This window comes from Simochromis diagramma, unplaced genomic scaffold, assembly GCF_900408965.1.
Source record: "Simochromis diagramma unplaced genomic scaffold, fSimDia1.1 OVJJ01000421.1, whole genome shotgun sequence".
Classification (NCBI taxonomy): Eukaryota; Metazoa; Chordata; class Actinopteri; order Cichliformes; family Cichlidae; genus Simochromis; species Simochromis diagramma.
The window spans coordinates 5,407,061-5,422,935 of NW_024387250.1; the positions used below are offsets into that span (position 1 = coordinate 5,407,061).

The 15,875-nt window shown below is 40.1% G+C and overlaps 1 protein-coding gene across 1 annotated transcript in view; it reads right to left on the reverse strand.

Annotated features, from left to right (window-relative positions):
- The window catches only part of lzts2a (leucine zipper, putative tumor suppressor 2a), a 44,958-nt gene that overhangs the window by 21,543 nt on the left and 7,540 nt on the right, over positions 1-15,875 (reverse strand). The window contains exon 2 of the mRNA XM_040001055.1: positions 994-1,110. The gene's annotated coding sequence lies outside the window, so the exon portion shown is untranslated. The remainder of the gene's footprint in view (positions 1-993; positions 1,111-15,875) is intronic.

Genomic DNA, 15,875 nt, shown 5'->3' on the forward strand with positions numbered 1-15,875 from the left:
TTATCACATTAAATCTCATTTTACCCAGCCAAAGACAGTTCAGTGAAGCGTTAGCATTTACTAAACAGGTATCAACCAAAAAATGAAATATTAAGTAGGACTTTGTATTCTGAAAACGACCTTCTAACACAGGTGGTGAGTTGTGTTTTGGGACAGATAATGAAGGAAGGAGACAGCTGGGCTGAGACAGGGAGGACTGGAGGACAAAAATGCAGCAGAGATAGCAGATCTGTAATGGATACAGTGGAAAGAAGAGAGGAAGACAGCTGCTGCTGCCTTGACAACATAGTATTATCACCCCAAATATCTTACAAGTGCTGCCGTTTACTGTTCTTTAGCTGATAGAAATGATAAGGGCTTAATGTCAAGATTGAGTGTTGTGTGACTGCTTTTGAAGAACAACAGACACAAAAAAAGTGCATAATATTCTCTGCATTAGCTATATTAGGTGTGTAAAAAAAAAAAAGTGAAGTCGAAGAAAATTGTGTTTTCTGGACGAGACAATTTGATTAGCAGCACCTTCGGTGCCTTATGTGAGGCACTCGACTACAGTATGGAACAACATGAGCTCAGCCGCAAATTTCTAACCTCTTGACCCCCTCATCTCTTCTTCTACTCCCTCTAACCCCTGTGTCACATTCTCCAACTGCTATCCTTCTCCAAATCTAGTCCCTAAACAGAAGCATCAAAGAGGCCAAGACCCCTATTTCCATAAATGTGCTTGCATCTGTGTGACAAAATGAGGACACTCTAATATGAGCCCACACCTTGTCAGTCCACTGATCAGCATTGACGGCTCCCATGAAAAGAAAGAAGAAAAAAAAAAAACAGAAGGGAGAAAGAACACAAAAGGGAGGGCAAGACAGAACAAGAGTGGGTAGTAGGAGGAGTGGGGGATGCTTGAGTCAGCAAATACTGAAGGTCAGCGTTATCAGAGAAGGGTTTTGTCTGCAGAGGGTGTTTTATTTTTTGTTTTTTAGCGTGGTTCTTTACCTCAGTGTGTCACCCAGCGTCCTCCTCCTGGTGGTCTGGGGGAGAAAGGAAAATGGCAGAGTGCTTTCATCCCAGGACTTTGCTTCTTTCTGGGATTCTCTTCAGGTGGACCGTGACCTGAGGAAAAACAAAGAGTTAAGATGAACTAATCTGACCAGTTGTGTCCGTCAGGTACGAGTGAACTGAAACAGTAAGGACCAAACATCTAAACTCTACAGTGTGGATTTGAATTTATCTAAAATGGTTAGCATATGAAAACAAAAACACAGTCAGAAATAGCAAATGTGATGACCTCACAGTGACCACAGTCCAAACATGAAGCTGAAAATGCACTTTTTGATCAATAAAATCTACAATCCTTGATCTCTTCCTTTCTTCTTCTGTCTTTAAACAAGCCACTTTTGAGCTGCTTGCATAGTAACTTAAGTCTCACATGTATGACAGTAGATGTTTTTTCTGCAAATACACAAATATTTATCTTTATACATCACGCTTTTCCTTGTGCAAGAGCTAAAAAAGAATCATGAAATTTGTACAAATTTTAAATTAAACTGTCATATTGTATTGCGGCTCTTACAGCTGGAGTTTTGCACAAGTTTCCTAAAACTAAATGTGGTTCCAATCTTTGGAAGAGAAATGGAAAAATCCTCATTAAGGCTAAAAAATGAAATGAAAAAGAGAAAGAAAACGTATCTATAAGCAGATAAAGAATATGTGTTTGCCCATAATATCAACACTGCTTCCTCCGAATACACTTGTGTGTAAATACCTTATCATAACTTCAAAGTGTAAATGTAGTTCCATTAGTACTACCACCCTCTGGTGTCCAATAATATTAACTATAGCATTTTTCTTGTGGTTTGCAGTACATGCACATGGGAGGATTTTATCTCCACCCCCACCAAAAAATGCTACTTTGCTGGGGTGTTTTATTTGTAATTTTCCTAATCCTTTGATTGCACCATTTTTTCCTCTTTTCCACTATCTTCACTGGCAGCCGATGAGGTAATCAGTCAGCTTGTTACAGTCTGAAGCGATATGATACGACTATTGATTTTGGCCCCCATGTCCCAGTGCACCAGGGGGTCAGTAATGCCACATCACCCGACCTCCAGGCCAGGATATAGAGCGGCTTTCAGGAATCACAGACCAGTGCTGACTGGGCACTGACAGCCAGTGCCACCAACAGATAGACTGTAAGACCACAGACCATCACATTGACAGATTTTCCTAGAATTGCTGAGACCAGCCAGAGTTTGGTGTTTTTTCTGGTCAAACTTTAAACAACGAAAAGGACCGGAGCATCACACAGCTCACACATCAATCTAAACCATATATGTCACATTTTTTTTAACATTTGTCCTTAATTGTTTGTGTAATTTTGTGTCCAACAAAACAAAATCAGAAAAGAACAGCGATCATCATTGGCTTAAAAATGCAAATGCCTTACGTTTCATATAAATCAATACGATCCATTTAATTCAATCAAAAGACCACATAAAACACAATTATTGACTAACTTGGTTCCCATATGGCTTCCATCCAGCTGAAGCCCAAATATCATCAGCATGGAACAACAATGAAACAAAACCGGGTGTCCATCTGTGTCTGTTAACAGGAAAGCTCACAAATTTAGAACCAGATTTGAATGAAATACAGAGGTCAGTAAGGCTTTAAGCCAAGGTATGACTGATTAAAGTGGCAATCAGGGTCTGGGATTTCTGCCATTAGATGATTATTGTGCTTCAGGCCTGATTTGATGGACACATGATTTGTAGCCGCTAACACCACGAAACAAATAGTAAAGAAAATGTTGTGAGGGAGAAGGTGCGAGAAACGGGGTGGGTCAAGGGCATCCAGCATGTTCTAACACGGAGGTGGGGTGGCAGGAGGGTCAAAGCCTTTCCACAGAGACACGGGGGAAGATTTGTTGAGATAACATGAGAGTGGTTAAATTTATTCACCCTCTTTAAGCTTCACAGATAAATGAAGAGTAGTGTCCCATAAGGCCAGCTCACAGCCAAATACAAGAATATTTTATTTTTTTAGAAACACTAATGTTCAAATACATCAATATACACACAGTTTTATAGATCTAACCCTGGTCTGCCTGTCTTTTAATTGTCATAAAACCCACTGCAAGGCAATAAAACATGACCTGTGATGCAATAATGATCTCCGCAGTGGTTTAAAGGCTTCAACACACACATACACGCACAGGCATAAAATCTCGCTTCGATGCTCTCTGTCTAATCAGGCGATGAGATCTCACCCAGTATGATGGGCTGATGTAAACCCATGGGTACAGATTAGATAGAGATTATTCATCCTTTAGATCACTGCTAGATAGATTACATCGCAATAGCAGCATATGTCCTCACCGCAGGGATGACACTGTATGTCAGGACAATGACACTGTGACTGAGGCTCCTGCACGGTGCTGCAGTATTAACTTCAGCTGAGGGTAGCGGTAAGGTCATGCAGCTTGTGTGTGCGCTTGGCTGCCTTAGGTTCACTTTGTAAATCAAAGCAATCCTTATGTTAGTAGTAGTTTTCGGTTACTGGAGAGATGCAGTATGGTGTGCTGTTGAGGGAGGAGCGAAGGAGGGTGAAGGCGAAAGTCGCTGCCGTCACCCAGAAGGGCGCGGCTAAATCTGTGCCAAGGTGACTCTTGCACAATGAAGCAAGAGAGACAGAGAAGTGTTCAGTTCAGTTCATTAATACACGTACTGGATGTATCTAAGTGTATTAATGGGAGAAATTTGTCACTGTACACATCACTGTATAATACAATATCAGCAATTATTCTCTTGATTGGTTAATGTAAAAAAAAAAAGTCAGGTAATCATGAAAAGTTGACCGTTATCAGATTCCCGCGTTAAATGGGAAATCTGAAAATTTTAAAAAGATGGAAAAAAAGAAGGAACTTATGGTGCATTTCACTGGAGGACAGAATTTTTAACTGGAACGCCCCCTCAAGCCAGACTTCCAAAATCAGACAGTCAGAGCAGCCCCACCAACCCTAAGACAATCCAAGATTGCTTCAGGGCATGTAAAAAGCAGTAAAACCATAAGACATGTAACCAGCTAAGTAAGTCAGGGTCTATCCACGAACGTGTGGCAATGGTGGTTTTAAGTGCTAAAAAAACAAACAAACAAACAAACAAACAATACGCTTTGCACTAATATGATAATGATGCATGACTGACTCTATCTTGCTAAAGAGCAAAGCAAATGCTGTTATTCCTTGTTTTTCTGACTTCACTACTGAAACACAAGCAACTCAGGAGTGACATCACTTCCACCTCAGTCATCCGACTTCTGAGGTAAATGGAAAGCAGCATTATAGGTGCTTTATACCTTTTTCCAAACATGCTGATTTGCATATCTCAGGTAATAACCGGTTGAATTCACAGCTACTCAGTGGCTCACCCGCCTCCTGCACAGTCTACTCAGAAACCATCCTCACCTAAACCAAGCATCAGCGTGACAAACTGTGTTCTGCTTGTGTGAAAGCATAACCTCAGACAAAGACCAGATTCTTATTCATTCTGGTGTGAACACAGCCTAGGAGAAAATAACCCAACTTCTCACCTGACTTGATAGCGCAGTAAATACTTTCCTGGTGAGTTTCAGTTGCTATTTTTATCCTGTTTCTTCTGCTTATCCAACTCTAGGTTGCAGGGTGGGTTGGAGCCTATGCAAGCTATCAGGTGAGAGGCAGGGTACAGAGTGTACAGATCACCTATCTATTATAGACCTAACAGATATAACTCACATTCACACTAATTTACAATCACTGAGTAACCTAAAAAACATGTCTTTACACTGTGCAGGAGAACATGCATGTTCAGTTTGCCCATACAGAAAGTCCTCAGCAGACTGATTACTTCATACCTAAGACCTTGTTGATGTGAAAAGTGCTAATCGCTACACCACCATGCTCCCCATTATATGTATCTATTTATTTTTTACAGCATAATAATAACAATTATGTTAATTATCCTCCCATTTAGAGCAAAATACACAGTAAATGAGGGTACAATTTAGGCTAGAGTTAGCTTGTGATTAACAGTTTGCTAATCTATTAGCACTCAGTGTTCTCAGTTTCACAGTTACCTCACTGACGTTTCAAAATACCTTGACGGTGATGTCAAAAATACTGAACTCCCGGCTTTAAAATGGGAGTCAAGAAACCAGTGGGTGATATTCATCATGTCAGCATCCAACTTCTATGCCCAAAACTCACAAATATCACGCACATATATTAATGGAATAGGGGAAAAGCAACCAGCTATTTTGTTTAAACAAGCAGATTACACATCAGTTCAATAACACAAAGTGAATTTTATCAGTTTGAGCCACTGCTCATATCAACCACGCACACAGAAGGGTTTTAATCAAGATACACCACAGCAACTCTTTCCAAATAATACTCCCACTGTCTTTGTAAACTATTTCATCTTGGTTTGGACTGTTGTGAATCTGAGTTTTTTTTTTTTTTTTTTTTTTTAAATCATCATCATTTCTGTTTCAAATATCTTTTATTGAGAGCAAATATAATTATAGTTATTGTAAATTCACATAACATAACTTATGCTCCTTTTTTTTCTCTAAACTAATAAGGCAAGTAATAAACAACAACAACAAAACAAGCAAACAGCAAAAAAAAAAAAAAAAAAAAAAAAAAAAAAAAACACAATCGCCCGTAATGGGTCCCGATCCCCCGGCTGCCAACAAAAGAAAGAGAAAGAAAAGGGAGACAGAACTTTATATTTTCCCAAGGTATGTAAGTAAAGGATGCCAAATTAATTCAAAATCTTTTACATTATCATTCATACTATATCTTATTTTTTCAAGGTGAAGAATATTTATAAGTTCTGTAAGCCACATTTTTAATATAGGGATCTCGTTGCCTTTCCAAAGCTGCAGGATCAGTTTCTTTGCAATAATCAGTGCATATGACATAAACCTTTTTTGAGAGTCTTGTAAATTTTGTGTTTCTTTGGAAATCCCAAAGATGATTACTATCGGATTTGGTTCAATCTTACTTTTAAAGATGTTAGACATATAGGTAAAAATGTCATACCAAAAACCCTGAAGCCTTGGACATGTTGCAAAACAGTGTAACAAATTTCCATGATGTATCTTACATTTTTCACAAAGGGGTGAACAATCTGGGTATATTTTGTGAAGTTTTTCCCTTGAATAGTGTAATCTATGTATAATTTTGTACTGAATTAGGCAATGACGGGAATTAGTAAAAGGCGTATTTACATTACGTAAGGCCTCTTGCCAGAATTCTTCCGATAGGAGGGTCCCTAAATCCTTTTCCCACTCCTCTTTGATTGAGGTAGTTGAAGGTATACTCATCTCCTGTAATGAGTTATAAAATAGTGAAATTCTCTGTTCAAACCCCCTTCCATCACTAAGACATCTGTCCAAAGGGTCGGACGTTATGTTTTCGAATTGTGGCAGATGTGTACGGATATAATTTCTTAGTTGAAGGTATCTGAAAAAATGACTATGAGGCAATCCAAATCTATCTTTTAGTTGTTGAAATGACATGAAGGTGTCATTTAAGTATAAATCTTTTAGTTTACAAATTCCTAATTCCTGCCATATATTGAAAGCTCCGTCTACACATGATGGACGGAAGGAGGGATTAGCTGTAATGGGTATACATATTGATAGTTTTTTCAATTTGAAATGCTTAATTGTTTGTCTCCAAATTTGTACGGTGTTATGAATCACTGGATTCGAATTGTAATATGAGTTTGTCAAAAGGATAGGAGAGAGTAATATTCCACCAACACAGTAAGGAAGGCAGTCCTCCCGCTCCATCTGTAGGCCATTAGGAAGTATTGCTGTCTCATCCAGTAGGAGGGAAATTGTTCTTAAATTTGATGCCCAATAATAATACATGAAGTTAGGTAGTGTCAGTCCACCGAGTAATCTATGTTTGCATAGGTGGTCTTTTTTTATTCTATGTGTTTTATAATTCCATATAAATGGCATAATGATGGCGTCCATTTTTTTAAAAAAAGATTTGGGCAAGAAGATTGGGATGTTTTGGACCAGATACAAATATTGCGGGAGGAATACCATTCTTATTGAATTCACTCTCCCTATTAGGGAAATAGGGAGTGTCCTCCAGTACTGGATGTTATTTTTAAGTTTCTCCAGTAGGGGAAAAAAGTTCTCTTTCATTAGAGAACTGTATCTTTTTGTTATTGTGATGCCCAAGTAAGTAATTTTTTCATAAGTTATTTTAAATGGGAGAGATGTAAGCCATTGTTTATTTTCTAGTTTAATGGGCAGTATTTCACTTTTTCCCCAATTGATCTTGTAGCCTGCAAAAGTACTGAATTTGTCAATAACGGAGAGAATTGCTGGGAGAGATGTTAATGGTTTTGTTATGTATAATAATATGTCATCAGCATAGAGCGATATAGTATTCGAAGTGTATGTTGTGTCATAACCGTGTATATCCATATGGGTGCGGATTGTCTGTGCTAAGGGTTCCAGAGCCAGAGCAAATAGTAGTGGGCTAAGAGCACATCCTTGTCTTGTGCCTCTGCTGAGTTTAAACTGAGTTGATAATGTCTGATTTGTAAGAATTCTGGCTGTAGGGTTTTTATAAAGTAGTTTTATCCAAGAAATGAACTCTTGTCCCAGTTGAAATTTTTCTAGGACTGCAAAAAGGTAGGGCCACTCCACATGATCAAATGCCTTTTCGGCGTCCAAACTAAGTATAAGTAGGTCCTGTTGCACCTTGGGGGAATAGATTATATTAAATAGACGTCGGAGGTTATTAAAAGAACTCCTGTTTGGTATAAAACCTGTTTGGTCTGGGTGCACCAGTTTATCTATTACTGTATTAAGTCTGCTCGCTAGTATTTTAGCCAGAATTTTTTGATCTGTGTTTAGTAAAGAAATAGGTCTATATGATCCCACTTCCTCCAATGCTTTGCCTTTTTTTGGAAGTACTATAATAGTTGCTTCATTCAATGTTGGAGGTAAAGTGCTCATTTTATATGCGTGGTTATATAGTTTAAGTAGGTATGGACTTAATTTAATCTTAAGGTATTTATAGAACTCATCATCATCATTTCTATTATAAAAACATTTTTAAAATTTCATCTTTGCACCATTTTCTGGAATTTTTAATTCATCAATATCCAGGAAAATAAATACTGGCTGATCATGAAAGTGAACAACTGCTGCTACTTAAGTGTCCCTGAAACACCTGAAAACATATAAGTGTAAACTACTTCTGCATAATGTGAAAAATCGGGACAGGTGTCGTGCGTCTCGTAGCATCCATTGTCACATTGCTCATCCTCGGATGCTCGTATTGAGTAAGAATAGAATAGAATCAATGGGAATCGTAAAGCACTTCCCAGGAAAAGAGCAGTCGGGTAATGCAGTTTCTATGTATCTTTCTTTCTATTTTCTCTGTCATTAGCCATATTGTACTCGGTGTCTGGCACTCTGGCTGTTGCGGCTGCCGTTTTCCCAAGAAAGTGGAAAGCTGCTTTGTTGCCATAATATGCCCTGTGTGATGCTTGGCCCACTTTCCATCTTGCTTTCATTGTGTAAGCACACATACATAAAACATGATTTGCTGCTTCAATTTCTGACTTTTATTCAGCTGGGATTTGGTGGCAGACAACATCAGAGCCATGAAAAGCAGAGCGGAGCAGCGACGAAATGCAGCTCTCCCTCTGATCCTCTGAGCGAGGAAGAAAAGAGAGAGAGAGAGAGAAGGAGACAGAGAGCTGGCTACGATACAAAGAACACGGTTTAATCACTGACCTCTAGACTTACAACTAAAGACAAATGGCCATGATTAATGAGGCCCATTCATCTTACAGGTTAAGAAAAAAAACCCCAGCAGGGACTGTGTGTGCCCGTGATGCTCTCGAGCTTCAGTCCTGTTAGTTTGCACTTCACGTGTGAGTCCAAGGAGCTCAGATCAGGATCACTGTAGATCCAGCATTGTTCACTAGAGGGCAGCCTGCAATGATGTGAAATCTGGCAGCTGCAATGATGGCTGTTCAGTCCTGAGTGAAACTTGTTCGTAGCAACAAATAACAGAAGGAACAGATAATATAGCATAAAGTTATTTTATTATCTGCTGTGCAAAACTATTGCACTAGCTATTTAAATGATTATTTTAACCTTCATTCAGATTGATTCCTTTTCTATATTCAGTACACTATGTACACTGCTTTAAAAAAGTACATACGGCCACATTATTGAGACTTGTCACAAGGAGTTGCCACAGTTGGTAGCTCCACTTGGGAGACTTATGCAGGATTTCCTTCCTAATGCAACCCAAAGGGAAATTTGTTTTTCTGGCTGGAATTAATTCAGTTATTTTACTTTATTTGGCTACTTATTCAGATATTTTGGGTCTTTTCTAGTTCACTGAGCTGCCTCACTGCACTGGGCCACTTTATTTTACTTATATTTGTTTGGGGTTTTTTTCAGTTTCTGCTGCTATAACAGAAATCCATTCATTTATCATCTATCTAAGCTAAGTCTTTCCCATACCGGAGATTGTCCCCCTCCAGTGGTGCATGAGAATAATTAGGGCGATTAAAAAGTATTAATTCTCTGTTCATTTGACTTTTCTCTAACCTTTGCTTTTCTTATGAAATAATGCTTTGCACTGGGTAAACATGTCTTGTTGATGCCATGAAATGTTTATCCAGAGAACATTTGTTATTTATCATCTTGAAGCTGACAGACAGAAAATGGTAATTCAAATAACTGCTTTTTACGACCAAGGTATGCAGAAGAGCAGCTCTGAATGCAACACATTGAACCTTGAAGCAGATGGCCCACACCAGGTGTCACTTCTGTCAGCTAAGAGCATAAAACCTGCAGGACACCGGCTCTCGAGGCCTGGAGTTTGCCACCCCTGGTGTAGGGGATCTTTTCTTGGCACATCTTGACCCCTCAGAACCAGATGAACATTAGTTAAACACCACAGCCTACATGAATATGATTGCCGATCATGTTCAACCCTTTATGACCACCACATGCCCATCTTCTGATGGCTGCTCAAATGGCCTCCACTATCACCAGATCTCAAAGCAGTAGAGCACCTTTGGGATGTGTTGGAACAGGGGATTGATAGCCCGGATGTGCACATGACAAATCCGCAGCAGCTGTGTGACGCTATCATGTCTGTATGAACTGAAATCACTGAGGAATGTTTCTGTACCTAATAAAGTGGCCAGTAAGTGTATGACAAGACATCCAGTTTGGTTACCATGATAACCATGCACTCCTCTTTTTTGTGTAACCAAAAATATAAAATCTGTGAGTAGAAAAAAAGAAACAAAAAACAAATTTACAATATTTGAATGAAAGTATTTAGTTATGTCCGAGGGGAGTGACCTCATCAGTACTCTCCACCCTAAAGTGAAAGGTCTAATTGATGCACTCCAACTCTTTGACCCCTATCTCCACTCCTATAATGTTTCTAAGGATCATAAGTCATCCTCCTCTGTGGCCAGATTAGATGAGATGACAAGAGATTGGAGGGGATGGCCGCAGCAGCAGCAGCAGCGGTGGGTAAAGTTTATCTCTGTAACCGAGCTCAAGAGCAGCAGCTGATGTGTGGCCACAGCTGCACACAGTCAACCTACTATGAAAATCTTGGCAGAACAAATGATGAGTTTGCATGTTTGACGACAGCTGATGACTAATGAGGGTCTTCTATGCAGAAACAATGCAACATGGGCAGGATGAGCAAAAGGTGACCACACAGAGGAAGATTAACAAATGAGAAACAATGACTGCAGGAAAATTTTTCCTTTTCCTTTTCACTGCTTAAATCACAGCCGGAGCTAAAGGCTTTGTCTTGCTTTTGTCTGTTTCCAGCTCTATCAGCCCCACCACTGTTGTTGTAACAATTTGTCTGTCTGGAGGATATGGATCATCTCTCTTCATTCACACGCTTTTTCTCCTCTCTTATTATTTCCATCCTCCCTATCTTTAGCTTTTCTTACATTATTTCAAACACAATTTTCACACAGATTCAGTATGGGGGCTGCTGCTTCACACTGGTTATCTATCATGTTTAAGCGTCTTTTATTGACTGCACAATGAAAATGCATTATTAAGAAACAATAAAAGTTGTCATTTTTCTCAAATCAAGAGATTATTCTCTTGAAAACTTCTTCCAGTACGTGCTAGCGTACTTTGCAGGAGTGAAAGCACCTGATCACTCTTCCTGCAGACGCCTGCACATGTGCACGTAGTGAATGCTGGTTTTATGTGCGTTCGTGAATGTGTACCCTCTGTCACAGTAAGTGTGTTATTGGAGCGGGGTTAGCCGGGGGGAAGGAACAAAAGAAACAAACAAGGTCCTGTGCAACCCCAAGACTGTTGCATGAATCATCCATAAACGTGTACAGTAGCTGGCCTGTTCTCGCAGCATTCAGCTCACCAGTAATAACTTACTTCCTATGCAACATGGCAGGTGCTCAAAATATATATTACTGACCAAATGTAATAAATATATTTATATATTTGCAACAGAGCTGCAGTATTTCAGATATATACTGCACTCCTGCATTCAATCAATTTAAATGAATGTGCATTTTTGCCTGTGTGTGTGTGTGTGTGCGTTTGCCTGCAGCAGCAATGACATCAGACTCAGACCACAGTTAGACTGGGTCAAGTGAACATGCTTCTCGCTCTGAAACACATGCATTTACCTGCACGTGCACCTATAGCTGTACGTACGAAGGAGAGCGTGAGAGGGAGGAAGTGAACACATATGCAAATGTGATCTGGGAACAAAAAGGAGCTTGAAGAGATGGTGTGATTAACTTATTCCCAAGATTAAGAAGTGAAGGCAGGAGGAAATGTCAGAGGAACACAAAAAAAGTCTGTGTGTGTGTTTTGAATCCTCTCAGAAGTGCAGCCTTTGTCGAAGAGCTGAGCTGAATAGTGTGCAGTTTTTGCCTATTTTCTGTCACACACCGGTTAACGAATATCTCCAGCACGTCAGTGCTTCACACACACACACACACACACGCTCAGATCTGCTGGTGTGTAATTTTCCTTTACTTCAATGGTAGGTCAGCGTACCCATGTTCTCGTGACAGCCTGTGTTTACATCCTCGGGGTATATACATAACTTATATATTGTTTGTGCATGGAGCTAATGGAGACTGACATGAGGGCTGACATGGACACTGAGCTGTGCTGCACTGGACCATGCGGTTTAACCCAACAGCAGGGATAAACTATAAATAGACTCTCTCATCCACCCCCAAAGCTCCCTATTCCCCCTTTTTCTTCCTGTTTCCTCTTTTCCTTTTGCTTTATCTGCAGATCTTTATAACCGTCGCTGGTAATAAAGATTGTGTCTTCCATTTCCTTCTATTCCTGATGGTTGTCTCTCTCGCTATGTCTCTCCAACATCTCTCCCTGTTGTCCCTCCATTTTCAGTCTCCAGCTGCCTCCTGTCTTTATGCATTTTTCTCTTGAAGAAGAAAAAAAAAAAGAACAGAGAAACAAAATACTGGAATAACAAAGAGGCCAACACCAATCGAATGGTCTCAGAAGAGAGGGAGAGAGTTTGGGGAGGGTGGGGAAAAGGGGGAGATATGCTAGTTAGGGGGGTGGGGGGTGGGTGGGAGAGATGGAGTTATGTAAGTGAAGCTAATCCCCTCCCAACCCTGCATAATAAATGAGACGGGATGACACTGGCCTCATTTCATCCGTTCATCCCTGCATCTGCCGCCACTAGCCTTCCAAACTGCTCCGTCTCCACCTTAATCTGTCTGTTTGATCTTTGACAGCAGACTAGGGCTTCATTTTGAACTCTGCACACCAGCAAATCCTGCTATGTTGAAAGCTTGTATAATTGTATAAGCATCTTGTATAAATATCTTGTATAATAGCTCAACAGCAGTTATACAAGATATTTGAAGTTTTAATTGGGAAAATGCTCCCAGAAAAGAAAAATGGCATCCGTTCCTCCTCTTTTATTTTCCCCCCAATATCAAAGATAACATCAGATTTTTGAAAGCCTTCTTGCATAACACAAGCCAATGCGAGACAGCAAGAATAGAATTTAAAAAAAAAAAAAAACCCACCAGATCCCCTGATGTTTTTGGAGCGCCAATGATAACATGTCAAAGATTATGATACAATCCTTTGAAGTGCTGTCCTCTGCAGCTTTCCCTTCTCAATTTAAACCCAGCAGTCTGACCCTGCCTCAATCCAGACATCCTAATCTGCAAAGGCATGCTTCACAAGGGTCAACATGACCATTTTAAACATGTTATTAATGCCGAGACACATATCAATATTACACCACATGACTCTGTAGTACAACAGCGTGTTGCTTCGGACTGTGTCAGACACAGAAACCTAATCTCACCGACTGATTTACGATCTGCTGCTTTGAAGCTTAAGTTTCACATTTTGGTAATCGAGATCTGGGCCTTTTGAAACCCGAGGTCCTCAAATTTAGGCAAGAGGGTCGAGTCGATCGTGCACTTCAGGGATACCAACATGGATGTTAATTTTGGCTAAAGAAAAAAAGGCTTAAAATAAAAATGTCTAACCAAAAAAACCTGAATTTCTGACTGCTTAGAGCCTCTTAGTGCAACCAAGCACAAGAGACACCAAACAATTTATTAATCACAAGACAGCCACACCCTAAAACTGCCCGCATCATTCATTTTACTTTGAATGGGACTACCGTTTGCAAAATGAACACCATGCTGTATAGAGAAAGACCTGAAAGTCATAGGAATTTATAACCTAACATCTTTTGAACCTGTGCTCCAGACCTGGTGGCTACGTCTATCTTTTATATACAGACTGTGTTCATATGGACACGTTAACACATAGCATAGTTGCAAATGGCCACTAGCATGGCTAAAGAGTCTTAGTCGTAGTTCTGGTTTACACAAGCGGGCTATATCAAACAACCAGGCTTAATGAACAAAGGACGTGTAACTTTTCATGAGTTAAATGTTTCTGGTTTAATAGTTCAGTGTTGAGCACATTTTAAGGCTAATTATCACACTGCTTAGCACATTTTATCACTGAAATGGCAACCATTGTCAACATTTACACTCGTGTGAGGTGTTCTGCAATTTTCCACTAAAAGAGTCGTTTGCTGGGAATTTTCTCCACTCGAGGTGATCAATTCTCTTCTAAACACTTTGAAACAGAAAATAAGGCAGTAGATGACAGACGATAAACCAGTGTATGGTTACATTTTTAGGGGGGTGCACGTCAGGTTATTGCATAGGTTATGGTGCAGGGTTTCAGGGGAGTTTGTGGTTACAGTGTACCTGTGACACAGAGACCCTGCACCCACCATTACTTATGAGCAGAGTCCGTTAGACCTGTAACTCCACCCAACACTGTCACAGCCACACATAATGGGGTACTTTTCTTCATCCCCACAGCAAGGTGAGCAGATCCATTACTACAGGTTCCCCAAAAACAAATGTAAGAACATATATTAAATTTGAAGTCATTTTCATTCATTCATACGTAGTCAACTTTTTATAAATTAAATTCTATTACCTCCTAAAATGAGTTTCTTTTTTTCCCTTTACAACAGCAGAATTTCATACATGTACATGAGAGTGCTGCATGAAATCACTGCCGGCTAAACCCCAGTTTAATGCAATCAGCTGGATCATTACTGATCTGTAGCACAGACTGTGTATATACAGATGTGGTGATGAAGAAATCTATGTTTATTTTATACAGTCTGTGATCAGTAGAGTATTTATAAGCTGTTTCTTAACGTTCAGTATTAGTACCAGGTAATTAACTCCTTTATGAGTACCAAGGCTGTTATTTTAAGCAGTTTTTGAACTTTGTTAAACTTTTTAAAAGTTTTAATATGAAAAAACAGAAGCCCCCACCATGTAGGAAGGAGGTCCTTGGCACCAACAATGCCCTTTAACTCCCCCTCCAGCTCTCCAATCCTCCTCCCCAGACAGGACGCTCCACTGAACTTTGACCTACTTCTGTCTGCCATCAGTCTGGGCTTTGGAAGGAGGAGGAGGAGGTGGGGGCAGCAAGGCCTCAAACGCAGCGAGCTTCACGCTGATCAAGCCTGTTAATAATAATAATAATAATAATATGAATATCAAAGGTTTATTTGGACAATACATCTTTTGAAGGTCAAATCACAGAGTGAAGCTGGGGGACGCTTGAGGATGTGTGTATGTGAAATAAGCAAAGAAAGACTGAACTCATTGTTTAATACAGTTCCTCTAAATTTTAGCCGGGCACACACTCACGGACACATGCTGAGGGACTTGGTTTTACTTTTCCACCGATCAGCCACAAGACAAGCCCTGTCTTTCTTCGTTTTATCCTATCCGTGCCTTTCATTTCCAAGAAATCTCATCCACCAGATGGACACAATCCTCTGCAGGATAATGCCAAGCAGACAAAGACACCATGACAAAGAGGCAGACAGCACCTCCAGGATTCAGCTCTGTCAGTCTGAGCCCAAGACTCACTGAAAATAAGCAGAAACCAAGTAACAGCATCACTCCATAAACTGCAAGTAAGTTTAAAAATATGCCAAATGTTTCATAAGCGCAGGACAGCTTCCAGGCCAGCTGAGTCCTGGCAATCCACTTGTGACAGGACAGCTTCATAAACTGAGGGATGAAGTGTTGGCTCGGACAAGAGGGCGGTGGGAGTTATGTTATCAAGATTTGGGATGGGATCCCAGAGGTTCCCGGAAGAATTCTGGGAACATCGGGGCCTTACATGTGTGTATGAGAACGAAAGTGATTGAGGCACAGATGATGAGAGAGGCGACATCTGTCGCCAATTAAAAAGGAGGGATTGATCCCAAGGTTACGCCA